At 36.6% G+C, this 17,642-nt stretch overlaps 1 protein-coding gene across 2 annotated transcripts in view; it reads left to right on the top strand.

Moving 5' to 3' along the window:
* cntn5 (contactin 5) overlaps positions 1-17,642 on the top strand; it is a 120,848-nt gene that overhangs the window by 657 nt on the left and 102,549 nt on the right. The window lies entirely within an intron of this gene.

Raw genomic sequence — 17,642 nt, 5'->3', positions numbered from 1 at the left:
TAAGAGCGAACGCGGGTTGTCTAAAGAGAGACAAGTTCTGGAGATGACAGCCTGGAGATATCCATGAAAAAAATAAAAATAAAAAAAAAAACAAAAAAAAAATGAAAACCTGTAAGGAGCTGAATAGTTTGTTTTTTTTTGCTTACTTCCAACCACGCTGCTTCAATAACTTCTACCTTTTCCAAAAGAGTGAACAGAGTCAGAATTAAGCATGTGGGCGATGGAGCTGTTTTAAGATGCACAAAACACACAACAAAGTGTCAAATTGAACCATTTCAGCTGCTCATCGCGCCTGGGGGTAGCTGAAATAATGACTTCAGTTTTGAAGTCAAATTAGCGGTGTCCTACAGTAAAGCTTCAGCAGTCTTAAAAGGAAAAAACAATGTGTAGATTTGAGCTCTAGCATCTCAAATGGGTCCATTAAATGTTCTGTGTAAGAAAAAGAGCTGCACTGTGAGGGCAGGAGAAGATCTGTATTTTTGGAGGGAGGATTGCATTTTTAGGTTAGAATAGAACAGGAGGCTTCTAACACACCACTTACCACACAAGTAGACCCATAGGAATTATCCAATCAGAGATATGCAGATTTGCCAAACTCTAATTTTGCAGCTTGGCTGTGTTGAATGCAAAGTGTAATACTATGGTCTAAGTGCACTGGTGACAGTTGGTTGTCCACCGTGGCTTTTAGGCTAACATACTTGTGTTTGGTCTTATTGATGTGTTTGGATGATGCACAGAAACGAAATGGCTATTATTAAGCCATTACTCAATTAGGATATGTTTTCTTTTCTTTTTTTTTCCCCCCTTAGAATTTTGCGTGACTTTCTTCTCAATGACAGTAATTAGCCAAGCAGTGGCAGAAGGAATTAAGTCTGTCAAAGAAAAATGCACCCTTTCAAGGTCTTTCTGCTGTCAGTAACTCCCCTGCAGCTTGGGGTTTTCTTCCTTTTTGCCACTCCGAGGCACTAAGAAACAGCATTGTAATAATTTAAGGGTAATTTCTCATTTAAAGTCACTAAGTATGTCAATACAATATTTATGAGTCATAAAGTTTTAAATGACGAGCCTCTGGAACATTTTTTTTCTAAAAATATAGAAACTAGTTTTGTCTGCATCCTTCAGTGGTTCCCAGAAGCTGACATGTAGTAGCAGATGTTCAGATCTGCTTTGAAGGTGGTAGATGTTCATATGCAGCATGTATTTGTAAAGCTCAAGAAAAAGACAGACATTTTCCAACAGTAAAAAAACAAAAACAATTGTTCTTACTCCATAAATTGTAAAATTGGGAAATATATGGCATTCGCTTTATTGACACCCAGCGTGTTACATACGCAATGGTGTAAGTATAGTTTGTGTATGTGAGAGTGGGATATGCTGAAAGAAAAGTAGCCTTCTCTCTCTGATTTGCCTCATGAATTGTTCTAAACTCTGTGGCCTATGTCACATACAATACACCGTGGCAGGGCTACACTGGTTTAACATGGATGCAGTCAATATGGAGTTTTGCTACAATGTCAAAAAAAATTCAGGCAAATTCAGCAAAACCAATTGTATCTTTGTTTTCTTACAGCAGTGGCTTTCTGTTTTATTTCCCCCTGATTCCAACTGGAATATTTCACTCTCAGCATGAGGACAAGGCTCCACTTTAACAAACATGGAGCATTTATGACTCAAGGAGGCTTTCCATATTACACCATGAAAAAAAGGGTAAAAAACAGAAACCTCACCTAAATATAGGTCACATTTAACACCAATAGCTAAATATCTTTGAATGATATCTCTAAAACTGTATAGTAGTGTTACAATCATATAACCCACATCACAGTGTGGCTCTATGGTTTTCTGTTAGTGTAATAGAGCATCCATTAAGACTTAATGATGGAAGTATAACTTGGAGGCATGCTTGGGATTTCAAATGTCCTATAATTTGCCTTAATATTATTATAGATATATATCTATATTTCATAAGCCCTATGTGCTTAAATGATTGCCATATCAGTTCATTGTACAGCTGGGTTTAATTTCCTAATATTATCTGAAAATGGCTCATCTCACCAAGAGATGTATAGTTCAAGTCACCAGATGCAGTAATCAAAAGGAGATTCACCTGCATATCAGGGGGAAAGGTGGAGGGAACGCACAGCTGGGCTTGTTTCACTTGGCATGAATTAGAGGTTACCCCTATCTTTATCATATGTAAATCAGTTATTTGCTTGCAGCGCATGCTTTAAAATGTTTGTAAATCCACATGGGGGCAGGTGTGAGATGAAATGCAAATTAGTAAATCGGCTAACCTTGATTGAAATGAAAATGTCTTGATGTTACAGCTGCCCCATCCTCCTAAATTAAATGACTATTGACATGGGCCAACAGACACGCATTTAGGGTATGGCTAATTAAAAACGACAACTCTGGTGAAGGCCTTTGGGACACTTGGGGGAATAAAAATGCATATCAGCAGTGACAAGAGAGAGGCTAGGGATAGAAACTGTCTCACCACCCAAGGGAATCATATTTTCACTGACAAATCTGCAACTAATAAAGTGAAAACGGACAAAAATGTCGTGCGGAGCACAAGTGGCGCTCAACATGTCCCTGTAGAGTGTTGTGAGCAAAGCTATTCAAAGGATAATATGGTATCACACTATATCCTGCTTTATTGTATAGAGCAATCTGAAGCTACTTCTATGGTGACAAAAGCGCAGTGAGGCAGTGATAGGAAATTGCTGAGCATCCTCAAATATGTAAACAACATGTTTTTCACTGTCCAGAGAATGCAAGGGCTTAATTTTGTGCTCAAAACATAATCATGACTAACAATGTAGGCCCTGGGAATATTCCATGCAGTGATTTGAGATGACACGCATTTGTTGGATTAAAGAAATTCCTTTTAAGAAGTGTTGGTAATCTTGACAGTGGCAAACTCCTCTTTGGCTGTCTTCCTATCTAGCACTTTGTTTGTAAGGCAGGCTGGTCTAGCACAGCCTGGAAGACAAACATCCCTCATGACCCATCTGACAACTTAATTTATATAATTGCTTAGAAGCATCTGTGTAAGAAAGACTGACTTTCAGCACCCTCATCCACTTGTCACTGTTATGAACGACTTGGATTTGATGTCCAATGAGTCAAACAGACAATCTTAAGTCGCACTGACATTGCAATGCTAAAGCGTGTGTGTGAACAAAATAAGTACCGTTAATTTGAGTGCAGTTTTGCATCCTTCAGCCTCGTATCTTCATCTCGTATGTACGTCGCTGCTTTGATCTGACTCGTGCGCTGCAGCCAGGAGGTTGTACAAAAACACCACGCACCATGACAATTGTGTGAGTTAGCAGTGTGTAATTAGAACAAGTGACATGATTGCATCAACCTGGGGCTTTCCTTTCTTGATTTCTACTGCTTTCAGAATGGCTAAAATAACTTATTTTGGTTTGCTAATACGCCCCACAGCCTCAGGTTGGTTAATTATGCTGCCCTGGTATCATTTGTCTTTGGGCTGTCCTCAGTGTGTTTAATTTGAGCAAGTGATCTGAAGATACCTGCAGGCTTCCTCTGCGCCACAGCTTAAATATGTGCTTTTAAAGTTTTAAAGGTTATTAACTGAAACAAAGCAATGTGTTTATGAAGTAGTAGTTGAAATGAAAACAGGAACACACTTGTAATCAAAATATGGGTGTCTCATTAGTTGAAATAGTAAATCTAATTGATTATCGGGGCAACGAGGCAAACCTTTTGACTTCAATGATGAAATCTGCGCAGTAGCACCCTGTACTCAACATGTTACTTGCGTGCTGAAATAGGTGTAAGGAAGGACTTTGTCAGTGAAGCGAACACCAAGTATTTGCAGAGATGGTATGGAGAGAGTAGTGATGATGGTGGGGAATAGCCCGAGGATGGAGTGTTTTTCAGTAGGCAGCTCCTGATTTTATGTGACAGTAAAGGGCCTTATCTACCAGGGCCATGATGAAGCACAACACTCTTTGATTTTTTATCTTCCAAACGTCTAACAATCTCATGCTCTAGACAGATTAGTGAGATGAAGGTGTAAAAACTAGCTATGCAGTTTCATGGGAGTCAAATACAGGGTCTAAGGCTATATCTGCATCATGCTGATAGTACAAAACGAAAGATTAGCTGAATTTAGTGACACTTTTGACTTTCAGATGAAAGAAAGTAAAATGTGATTATATAAATAAATAAAACATTTAAAATATATATATGTAACTGGTAAACGAGTTTGTGTTTGTCAGATTGGGAATGCATTCAAAAGTGTTATAACGACAGACAAAAAGGGGTTGCTTGCAAGCTATGTGTATTATCTTCAATAGAATTTGAGGCATAATAAGTTATTGTTACCTAAGATTCATAATTTCATTTGCATCCTTTTTTATACTGTTATATATTTAATTTTTGTTTCTCATTACCTCAAGCAGGGCATTGATACGCCAAATGATTCCTAGGAGGCAATTTTTTTATGCCTCACTTAAAATTCATTGGAGCTCACACCAGACTTTACAGCTCCATATCTACTCCTGTGGTATCTTAATAAGTCTTACCTCCAAAGACACGGAGAGCATGAGCAGTGTTTATAGAAATCAAAGGAACACTGAGAAACCAGTGATTTTAATGTAACATTTCACAAGTCCTGAGGCCGCGCCCATAAAAGTAATCCAGCGCCACCCCCATCAAAGTCGTCCCCTTCTACACCACTTGCACCTATTAAATGTGCGTGATGCTCTCAGTTATTGGAAAACTGCAACAGTCTCGGGACTTTTTAATCATGTCTTGAACATAATTAGGTCGAATTACCTTTCACATTTTAATCTTTAACCCCAGTGAAAATGTCTTTAGGCCCTGTTTCTTAACAGCTGTTTTCTAGCTCGTTATTGCATTAACGACTTTTATGTGCTGTGTTTTCTCTTGTAAAAGTTTGATTGGAAATGAGGAATCATCTTGAGAACAGTTTTGTTTGACTTGTGCTGTATTTTTATATGCATGTTTACACCATTAATTCTAATTGCAGGTTACTGTCAGCTCTTTCAGAGTGCAGACATATTCTTTCCAGAACAGTAACCTCAGTAATTCTTGGACACATTTCAAGTCAAGTCCTTCGTAGCGTCTGCTCCTTCATGATCAACCTAATAGTTGGGATTTTTCCAAGGGAATGCTGTCCATTAAAAGAAGAGAGTGTTTTAGGGTCACCTTTCTTGCATCTTGCATGTTGAGTTGTTATATTCCACTCTCATGCCTCTTTCTCCCAAGAGATGAAATGTGTATGGAGGAATCTGTTGGAAAACAACTGAGAAGGCTGTTGTGCTTAGCTGTCTTGTGCAGTACCTCACCATTCGGTCTCCTGTGACAGCAACAGTGAATTTATTCTATCCTTATAAATGCATAAATTCTGAAGTATTGTTTTGTTAGGCTATGATATAATGGTACTCATATGAATGGGCAAGACCTAATCTTGGGTGATTTTCATTTTCTGTACCTAACTTTGAACTTATATAAACACGTTAGTTAAAGTCAATGATCTTGGGATTGTGTGATAAAGGAATTCAATTTAACACACTTCAGTATATAGTATCCATGGTGTTAAAAAAAGGCTTTTTTGTGAGACTTAATAAGAGTAAAATGTCTTCCAGATATTAGGTTGATGTGAAGATTCATTAGGTGTTGGGATAAGACAGACCCACTGATGCATTTTACAGGAAATAAAAGAAAGGATGCTGTTCTGTGAAGCATCTATACAAAGCTGCTGTTGTGTTGTGAATGCTGATGTTTGGGTTTACACCATTCCTTGATATCAGCTGTCAGCTTGCTGTGAGAAGCATTATAATGATACTGAAAAAAATACAAGGGAGATTAAATATTTTATTTTTTTCCTTTTTTGCATTTCTTTCCCGCATTTCACAGCAGCTATACCATTACTTCAATATGTGCAATTAATTTATATGGTTTATATTTTAATTTTCAAGTCAACGTTATCCATTCTTAATATCTCTTTAAATTCTAATGCTTTTATGCTCTTAATAAAACAATAAGATAGGCAACCTCTGAGCACTGGGTGAGAGGCTGCTGAATTGTTTCATTTTCCAGCAGTTTGTTAGAACAATGAATGCTGCAGTTAACATAATGGGAGATTGATGAGAGATGTGACAGAAAGGGAGGGCTACGCAAAAATGAAAATGCCAAAAGTGCAGCCTGTGAAACCTTTTTTGAAAAAGTTCAGAGCATTCACTAAGCTGTACAACTCTACAATTATTGACTGTAATTCTCATTCTAGCTCATCATAAGCAACTCCGATTGTTCGGCAACTGAAGGCTTGTAATTAATCAGCTGCAGTACGTAGAACATCTGCTGTGCAGGAGAGAATCTCTGGTCTGAAACACACACACTTAGATCTACAGTTTCTAGGTAATTAAATTAGTTTAGCTTCAAAGGGAAAACATTTATGGGATGGTTTCAAATGGTTTAAAGGGCCATTCTCTTTTTTTCCCAAGTCTTATTCTACTTACCACAAACTGTTCTGTGGTAAACAGATTAATTTGTAATCAAGCCTCAGAGTGTCTAATCTAATTTTCTGCGTTACCTAAGCATATTTAAAAACATGCAGAGAGCCATTATAGTGAAGGAATTTTCAGCCTGTTACTTTATTTCAAAGAGAAGCCCGAGAAAGAGTCATTGCTTACTGTCGTTTGTTGGAAATCTTTTATTGCTCTTACAATTAGAGAACACACAGTCTTCAATTCGAGCAACATTAAGTTCTAGTAGTATCTCCTTTGTTATTTTCTCAATCTGTGTGGGTGAGGAAAGGATGAACTTTCAACATGGAGTGGAGCACACAATGAAAACAACTGGAGTGGTGAAATCAGAGCAGACGAGAGAAAAGCAACTAGAATCACTGAAAAAATTGAATTGTTATTTTTTTCTTTTTCCTCATTTAATTTCTTTTTTGTATGTATGTGAATCTACTGTCTGTCTGAGTGATCAGAAGATGTTGTAGTAATAAAATCTGGATTTAACACTTCAAAACAGCAGCTTGAATTTGATTTGGATGTGTCTGCTGCTTATTACTATAGTCTCAGTGGATCATGTTTCTTGTACCATTTCATTTTTTTCTATTAGCTGATAAAAAGGAAACATAAATATATGTTAACAATGACCATTTAAAGGGAATATGTACTATATTAAAATATAGTATATGTGAGCAGAGTAATGCAGCAGTCAGAATATTCACCATTCATGTATATTTTAAGACCACTAGCCTTAGCCTTAAAACATTGTGAGCCCAAGATACCTTTGTCAGCAGACAGGTGTTCTCTGTGTTTGACAAAAGTTAAAAACAGACTGCAAAAAGTAAGTGCAATAGGGTGACAGGCACCGTGCACCCTGGACAGGTCTGCAAAAGTCCATACATGGAAAATTTGTGTGAGTTACCTTCTGCAGACTCTCTTGTTTGTGAATGAGCTGACTAAAGGTTTTTTTGCGAGTGCAACAGAACAGTGTTTTAACTACACTTGGAGCTGGATATATTTCTCAGGGATTGTGAGACTTACATTTGTTTCACTTTTCCACTTGGTAAGTAACCAAGAGGACTTAAAGCAACTTAAATGTTACACAATGATACCTCTGAAATAAGATCCTGTAAATGACAAGTAAAATGTATACTTAAACCAAGTTCTGCAACAGCTAAAAGGTATAGTGAACTTTTAATTGTAAAAGTTGTAATGTAATGCAGTGAATGTAAAGTGCCCAGGAGGTTACATCTAAATGAACAGGTTTTCTTTATTTATACTGGCTTTAAGATCAATCACATAGTAGATAAACCATATTAAGCTGAATTCTCCTATACAATAGTTCACGACTGGTTTACAATCAGGTAAAGCCCTTTACACAACAGACGTGTAAAATCAGTGGAAATCAGACTCACCTATGCCTAATGCAGCTGTTCATAGCGGCGGCATGATTTGGCTGGAAAAATATGCAGCATTTGTTTTTTCAAACCATATTCATTTTTTCAGATCCGAATAAAGAGATCTGACAACTGCATGTGGCAATCATCTTTCTACTGTTTTACCTCAGAAACACAGCTGGATGCAGCTCTGTGTCAATCGACTCTCTAAAATTATTTCTATGCAAATCACATGTGGTCCCAGCTGTCCCAAGAAGAGTTCAAACTTCCCCACTGACATTCTGAAAAATGTATAAAAGCGTCCACGATACAGCTTCAACTACTTGATCAAACCATGCAATTCTGCCTGTTGCTGCCTTCCCCTGAGAACTGAATCTTGTTGACTTGGTTTTTTTCCACTGTGCATTTTTTAATATGAATTTTCTGCAAAAATGCAATCATTTGATGTTTATATGCGTTACACGATGAGTTTGGATTCTAAAATTTGGGAAATTTGTGCAGTTTTTTTCATAATGAACTTGGTTTGTAATGGTATTCAAATACAAAATAGGACGCAATAATTAGGACTGAAAAATGAAGTCCACCAAAATACCAGTTTATTAAAAGCATTGCCTCATTTTGAATTTAACATGTCTTTAATAAGTTGGGACCAGGACAGCAGAAGGCTGGAGAAGTAAATGGTTAATATAAGAAGCTGTTACTGCATTTTTGCTACTTACTAAGTTAATTGACAACCGGTGAGTAACATGACTGGACATAAAAAGAGAATCTTAAAGCTGTCTTCCCCAGGTCAAAGCTCATTAACTGGATTGAGACAAAGTGGAAAACTGTTCTTTGGACAGACAAATTGAATTTTTTTCCCTTTTTTGTTTGGAAAACATTAACACTACATTCTCTGGACTAAGGAGGAGAGGAACCATCCCACTAATCATCAGCATGGTTTTGTAAAAACTGCATCTCTGATGATATGGGGGTGCATCAGTGCCTATGGAATTAGCAGCTTGCACAGTGGTGAAAGATATATATGTGATTTAGAGCAACATATACTCCCATCTTGATCTGTTTCAGGGAAACCCTGGCATATTTCGATAAGACAGTGCTTTTTAAACAGCATGGCTTTGTAATAGAAAAGTCAGGGTGCTGAACTGGCCTGTCTGTAGTTCAGATCTTTCACCAACTGAACACATTTAATTCTGGACTGTTGATCAGCTAGAATCGATCCTATATCAGACAAAAATGGGATAACATTTCTCTTCCGGAAGTCCAACAGCCGGTTTCCTCAGTTCCCAGATGTTTACCAACCGTTGGTAAAAGTAGAGGTAATGCTACACAGTGGTAAATGTGGCCTTGTCACAACTAAAAACATATTGAATGTTTAAACTCAGACATTGTACTATTTCACAAAAATATGAGCTCATATTGAATTGAATTCAATTGAAATGAATTCAATAACATGTCTCAGAAATGTTAGCGGCGGTGACAGAGGTATGCTATGAAGATATGAAGCTCCCAGTGCAGTATTTCTGCTGGTGTTAATGCCAGAGGAGGCAGTTATTGAGTCAGCAGAGTGCTGATGACTTTTGTACAGCAGGAACCTTGGTAGGCTCTTTAGAATAACTCAGACTTTCACAAGTGTTTGGAAAACGAGACTGTGTGGTTAGATGCTTGATTTTATACATCTTTAGCAATGTGGTTGAAAAGCCTCGGGTTTTCCTACAATGCAAACCTTTTTTTGAACCACTGTTTCACTGGTGCAACATAATCAAATCTGCCTGAACTATTATCTGTAATTTGTTCATTGCGATTAATGATCCCGCTTTAAAGAAATTATGCCAAATAGAAATTTAGTTGCTTATATGAAGTAGTATATAGCATCACTGTGTTCTCCATAGTAAAAATGAAAGCACTTTATCACTTTAGGATCTGGACTGTTGAGATCAGATTCAAATAAATTGAGTCTTAATTAGGTGTATATATCATTGCCATAAATATTACCATGGGACTGCACTGAGAACTGCACTGGGAATGAATGACGAAGAAATGCGTGGCTATGTTTCAGTAGCTGTTGTTTTTAATTTTTAAGTCACGAATTTTCGAAATTGACCACACATTAAAAAATAGATATTCCTAATCAGACTGTTAATGCAGATTTTTTTTAAAAGCATCTTTACTACCAGCTTCCATTCTGTGGACCACACTATAGTTACCATAGCAACTTGTGCCCCTTGATTTGTGCGAGGAAAATCAGGTCACATTATTGCTATGTTGGAAGCGACCTTTACTTCACATTACAGATCTAATATTTGGATTCCTCTTTCCTGCCCACCATTCACTTTGCATCTCTGCTTAATTGTCTGCATTCAGTCAGAAATCAACATAATCCCTAACATGAATTTTAATCTTGATTAAATGTACTTTGGCTAAATTGCAGAGATTGTACCATCAAAGCAAGATTTTTTAGATAAAAGCTCATCTTAGCGTCTCCTTTTTTTTTTCTTTTTGTCTTTTAGCGTGCGATTAGGAGATAAATCCATTTACACTACTTCTGTTTCAGAGCACCTCTTTTAATTATCCGTGTACCAACAAAGAATTTACAACAAAATGCCTTTGTTTTGTATATTTCTTCTCATACATCTATTAAGAGCTACTAATTTATAGAATAAAACATCATTAACACATTAGTTTAGTTGGTTTTATTCAAATGTACCCTGTTACTTTGTTCTTAGCAATACAAGTGGATGCGTTAATTGAGCAGACCTGAGCTCTAGAGATCCAATAATTAGTTTTGAGACAGTCTCCTTCTGTGCCAGATCACATACTCATTAACTCTCAATTTTCAGTAGAGCTCATTTAAAGCATAATTGTGTGACACATGGAAACTGTGGTTCTGACAGGGAAAATTTAAAGTACAAAGTTTCAGGTCCTCAAAACTGGTGTGTATGTGTGCATTTGTTTGTGTATTTGTGTGTTTATGAAGCAGTCTTGCCCAACTGTATGATACTGCAAAACCGTGTGCAGAGGGTAAACAAATGTAAATGTGGTAATGTTTCCCTCACTATTTACACACATATATATCCACACACAACCTATTTTTAACAAAGCTGTTAAAACAAGTTGTTTTTGTCCAAAAAGCAGAACAATAGAGGGATATTCGAATAGAATATTTCTGGGTGCTGGATTGTTTAGTGCCAGCCAGTGCGTGGAAAGCTGTATTTTTATTGGTGTTTTAAGGCTAGAAGAACTGATTAATTTACATATATTCTCTGATGAAAAAGTAAACATAACCAGATGCTTTAAGAGATTAGGCCCTTTGGTATACCTTGGTATTGCGCTAGAAATGTGTTTAATTTATGGTGAGAGAAAGTATTTTAATTAGAGCAGTTAAACAACTGCAAAATGTAATTTATACCAAGCTATAGTGTATAATCTGCAGATCTGCAGTGCTTAGCATTTTATTGAGCATGGAATGACATGCCCCACAACCCATTTCACATCCAGGAGAGGTGTGACCTCTATGCCCCCCCCTCTAAATCTGCTGGTGGACACTTGTAATGAAACAGAACCAGTGAGCTTTTTCTTTTCTACTTTCCACACTTTGATCAAATATTTCTAGTTATTCATTTGATACAAATACACATGCGCTCATGGCTGTAGGGCGATCGTGGCTCAAGAGTTGGGTGTTCGTCTTGTAATCGGAAGGTTGCCGGTTCGAGCCCCGGATAGTCTCGGTCGTTGTGTCCTTGGGCAAGACAGTTCACCTACCGGTCATGGCCAGAGGGGCCGATGGCGCGATATGGCAGCCTCGCCTCTGTCAGTCTGCCCCAGGGCAACTGTGGCTGCAATGTAGCTTGCCTTCACCCGTGTGTGAATGTGAGAGTGAATGAATAGTGGTATTGTAAAGCGCTTTGAGGGTCTTCAAAAGTGCTATATAAATGCAATCCATTATTATTATTATCATTATTACATGAACTTGAAAATTAATTGGACATATTTTTTGTTCAAGACGTTTTAAAAGTTTTTAGAGTTCAGCTGTCTCCTTGATTGTCTCGAATCAGCAACTCTAAACAAATGAAAGCAGTAATTATAGTTTGGGGTGAGCGACATAGCATGATATCATTTTGAGGCTATTTCAAGGAAATTTGCCAACATCTTATCAGTAATTGCAGCTTCCAGGTAGCAGCATTTATTAGTGCAAATAAAATGAAGGACAATATTCTTGCATTTTTTTTAGTAATGTGCTTTGCAGGAGGTTGTTGAAGTAGCTCCATTTTTACTAAATCATAATGAGAGGCTACCATGTGGCTCTCACTGTCAGATGTGCCTAGACCTGACCGATTATCATGTGTGCTGGGGAACATAAACACATGGTAGCACTATATTATTGATATTGTAATATTACACTTAAATTTAAAGAAATATACCAGTAGGATTGCAGATGATATGATATGGCACAGCGCTAATTAAAACATTCAGGGCTAAAAGGAGTCTTTGACACTATTTCAATATGACCTTTGTTATACTGTCATCTAGATGGATGGTAGAGCTGGAATTCATAGATAAGACACTAGATTTCCAACATTCATTAGAGTTGGTGCATTTTACATCAAAATAGTAACTTTTTCAACTAATATATAGTTGAACACTCATTTTACATTCATCAGGAAATTTTGTGAAGATCCGTTGATGGGTGTCTATGCTGTTCATTCTAAAATGTGTTGACTTTGCAGTTTGATTAGGATTTAAAACTCCCTTTGGGAATGTTTTTTAAAAAACTGGAGATCAAAATGCTGTTAGAGCCATTTACTCATGAAATACATCCTTTACAAGGTTAGACACTGCTGATGTTTTTTTTTTCTTAAATATAATCATTCACACTAACCTCAGCCAAAAAAAAAAAAATCTTTACCTTTATTTTTCAATTGCTTTACTTTCTTAATAGAAGGCCTGAAAAGGCACCACACTGACTGAATTCACAAAGAAAACTTGAATGTTTTTGTATTTTGTTGTTCACCTCGCTGCTAAAAACACAGTGTGAGCTAAAGCAAGACTTTTATCAGTATAACTTACTAGCATAAAAGCAAAAAGATAAACAGGAAAACAGGCTCTCTTTATCTTACTGAACCTTATAAATATGACATGTTCAAAGATCCCTTGAGAAATGTGCACCACTCAGAGAAGTGGGAGACAGGGGAATACATTTCAAATGGCCTAGAATGCGCAGAGAGTATATCTTTTTGGAAAATTGAGTTGAAAATCATTAACATGACAAATTTGTCAAGTCTTACAGTTTAACGATGAAGGGTTTACCCTGCCACTATAACAGTTCTTTCTGAAGCAACAGTCTTATTTGAAGGAAATTAACATATTTATGACTCAGCTTTCATTTTGATCGAGGGAACAAAGGTTTTCACCAGGATGAAGATGACCTTTTTATATAGCAAGGTATAATCTAGCCTACATTAGTTGGTGGACATAACTTAATATGTTTTAGTTGTTGCTACATAAGTAAAAATATATCTTGAAGACAGCTCTTTGTTTACTTTGTCTTTTACTTTGTATTTTTTTTCTCAATTTGTTTATTTATGAGTCAAAATGGCTAACAGGACCAGAAGGCTAATATGGTACATTAGCAACTTTAATGGTCAGGTTTTGCCTAAAACCCTGGCGCTTTGATTGAGGGATGTTAACTTAAGACTGGTCTCCCACTGGGCTTGTAAAACCCACATAACTATTCTTTGTAATGAACTAAATGAGGTGGTTCAGGCCTATGCAGAACAGCAAAAAGAAATCACCAGGTGCTATTTTGATCCAGTCAGCCAAATTAGAGTTGGCTTGATTAGACTCAGGTGTTGGCATTCAGGCTATTGCTGGAGGTTAACACATCATTCACAACATTAAAGGTATTCTGGTGTCCTTACCATTATCACTCTACTCTTGTTTTGCAGTATTACAGATGGAAAATTCATAAAATAGCCTACCAAGCACAAAATGACAAAAACTTTCCACTTTTAGCTGTTGAATTGTTTTAAAGTCTGAACACAAATGTATTTAGAAATGGTGCCTGCTTTAAAGAGGAGATGTCATGAATATGACAATATTTAAATGGTTGTTAACATGCATGTGTGGTTATGTGTTCATGAAGTAAAACTCAGAGTTTCTGTGTGAACCTTGGACAGATTTTTAATGTTTACATGTATTGTTCTGGCCTCTGGATCTCTCAGGGTCTTTTATCCAGACTGCTTTATGTGGAGCGCAACAGCTGGCCTTTTGCTTTGACTCAGTGATGTTCAGCCTGTAGCTGCCATGTTGATCTACCTGGGTCTACAGTCACCTGAGGCTCTCTTTGGCCCCATCTGTACTTGCAGATTTGAAGTTATGGCAGTTCAACAGGGACTGATGGCTGGCCTTGCAGGACAAGCTTTACAGTAAAAAAAACAAAACAAAACGCATAGATAGTGTCTAACTAACTATCACTATTTCCCCCCACTACCTTCCATTATTTCTTTTGTTTTCCACGTATTGTTTTTTCATTTGAATTATATTTAAAGTTTGATGTCATTCCCTTTTAATGATGTTTGTTAACTTCATGAATCATTCATCCATCTATCCATAATGGGGAGGCAGGTGAGTGGGATAAGTCATAGGGTGAGGTGCAAGGTACATCCTGGCCATGTTGCAAGTCCATCACAAAACCCAGACAGACAACCAGTCATGCTCAGATTCACACCTGTGGCCAATTTAAAATCACCAGGGAACTTAACAAGCATGTCTTTGCACTGTGGGAGAGAGCAAAAGTACCTGGGAAAAATCCCACAGTCACAGGAAGAACATGAAAACTCAACACAGAAAGGCCCCAGCCAGCAGGTTGCTTTGAAGCATAACCTTGTTGCTGTGGGGTGACAGTATACTTAAAACTACACTACTGTGCTTATTATGAATACGCATGTTAAATAATCCAGATCAGAAATCCTGATTAGTGTTTTTGCCTTACTTGGCAGGCTTCTTGATGCTACGTGCTTCCTTGCAAATATCTGCTGAAGGTCATTTTAATCTCTAGATGGGCTCTGTAGTAACTCCAACATTAAAATAACATTGAAAACAATGATTATCTGCCACAATACAATATAGGAATAATATGTGATTGTACTGGTTGTATTGCATTAAGTTTAACTTTGTCATACTTTGTCAAATATATTTTCCTTAAACTTAAACTTTTAAAAAAAAAAAATATGTATAATACATTGTCAGTATTCTCCTAAAAAAACCAAAATGGTACTCTTTGCTTCCTGTGTATCACAGCAGCTGCAGAGACGATAACCACTTGCAGCTTACTGCTTTCTCAGTCCAAAAACAGACATTTGAACAGCCTCAGTATGCATCTTCGCACTGATTTTTAAAACAATGGTGGATTTTAACATTCAGTGCATTCATTTCATGATGATGTAAGTTTGTGGAATGTATCACATTTTTACTGTAATCATTATTTGCATAGTTATCACCAGACTGCCAAATTCTAAAAAAAAAAAAAAAAAAAAGCTATTTACTTAATAGGAAGGCAATGTCAAAATGAAAAATGTCTGTATGGTTGATGCCTCTCATGTAAAAGAATTGGCCTGAATTCTTTTACATGTCTTCATATATGTGTGCCACTTTGCTCATTTGGCTTTAAAGTGTCAGTATGTTCTCAGATTCAGTCTTCTCTAAGGACATATAAGTATTTCAGGCACACACTTAATTCTCCCTTTTTCATCACAACAGCCAGGCAGCACATGTAATTTTAACACTGTGAAAGGAGGTAGCTCCATTCAGGTGTGCACTATCTCATGGTGAAGACAATAATTGCCTGTGCTCCTCTTCCCTTTGGTAATTGTCTTTTGATTGAGGTCATCGGGACAATTAAAACCATTGAGGGGTGAATAGTGGCAGCCAGAGACTTTAGAAAGCAATGCTAGGTGGTAGAAAGGATGAACAGAATGTACAGAAGAGATAATTGTGTGTGGGAAGACCTAGTGAAGTCAGGATGAAACTCGGCGTGCTTTATCACAATCTATTAATTCTATGCCTTTTTCAAAAATCTGTTAGGGTAATAGGAGAGTGTTCACAGGAGTGCAGTTTTCTATTTTTAAGAAGTTATACGTCTGTTATGTAAAGTAGTCACTCAGATTTCAGATCAAGTGACAGAAAGCTGTTGCTTTTTTTTTTTTATTAACAACAGACACTTCAGTGCCAAAGGCCAGGATAAAATGAGCTCGAATCTGTTGAAGTCAATTTAACGTGAAGTACCTCTTACCTCGATGTCACTCGGCAGTAATGGAAACATCTACTTTGTTTTTACAGTAGGATTTTAAAACGTCAGTTGAGTATATTAGAACATAAAACTTTATAAATTAGCAAAGCTTGAAGGTTTACCTATAGTTGAATACTTCCATTTCACTATGCATAATAATGCATTATGCACATGTGGGTTTTTTTTAGAAGCAAAATATAAAGAAATAACAGTGAAGAGTTTTATATGTAAGTATTGTATATGCAAGTGTGTGTGTGTGTGTGTGTGTGTGTGTGTGTGTGTGTGTGTGTGTGTGTGTGTATACACACAAATTATATACATATGCATATGTGTATGTGTATTGTGTAGGTCTGAAAAATTAAATTTATTTTAAGAACAAATTTAGATATTTTTCTTTAATTATACAAAATTATAAAAACTGTTTTGATTAAAATTTTATTTTTTCCCCTCTGTGCTCATTTAAAATAACACATTTTAAGTGGTGAGCCTCCAAGCATACTTTGCATTTTTATGTTGAATTAGGCTGGATGATTATTATTAGTTGTTGTTATTGTTATTATCATTATTGGTGGCTTTGAAAGCTGACATTTAAATAAAATAAAGTAAGTGCTTTGAGGCGTGATGAGGCGTTGTGATTTGGTGCTATATAAATAAAATTGAATTGATTAAATATGTGTACAGAACAAATGCAGAGGGACATTTAAATGCTTGAATTTTACTTTTAGAAATTTGTGTTTTTTGTTTTAAAATAACATTTACATGTAACCTAAAGGGTAGACCTAGAGCTGGAGAGGGGCTCAACTGCCATGATTCTTAGACATAAAATTTTAGTTAACTCTAGCTATTCTTTGTAATTGTGCATGAGAAGAAAGTGGGTAGAAATAATATTTTCGTAGTTTGGTAGTCATGATTTCAAGACTGCCAAAATAACTTTAGCTGCATTAATCATGATTTCACATAAACCCGTGGTACCACAAGAGGTAGCAGCTTATTGCGACTTTAGGGCATAGCATAGATATAAAACGGATTAGCAAAAATATTTGTAAATACCAACTTTTGATTTATGGAATTGTGCCAGTATGTTAACAGGGCAAATTACCACATCTTAACTGTAGTTGCTCGCAGCAGACATTATGATGTTGGAAAAAAAGGGTGGGGGGACACCTGGTCATACTTCTGAATTAAGTGAAATAACAAGTGGTTTTGCAAGAAGATTGTGAACTATCATTGAAATCATTTCATTTGCATAGATTTCTGCTTGGATTTCCTCAAGACCACGAAATGAAAATAGAATTTAAAACAAAAGTAAATTATGGTTAGAAATATATATTATTATTACTCAGTGGAGAAAGCTTTGTAATGCGAGCATGTCATCTCTGATCTTTGGGAATGTTCATTAGCACTATTGTTCCATACACATTGCCTGTAGTTCTAATCAAA

This window comes from Neolamprologus multifasciatus, chromosome 14 (assembly GCF_963576455.1).
Source record: "Neolamprologus multifasciatus chromosome 14, fNeoMul1.2, whole genome shotgun sequence".
NCBI classification, from domain to species: Eukaryota; Metazoa; Chordata; class Actinopteri; order Cichliformes; family Cichlidae; genus Neolamprologus; species Neolamprologus multifasciatus.
Note: the sequence above shows the minus strand (reverse complement) of the source record. Positions and strands in the feature narration are given on the sequence as shown.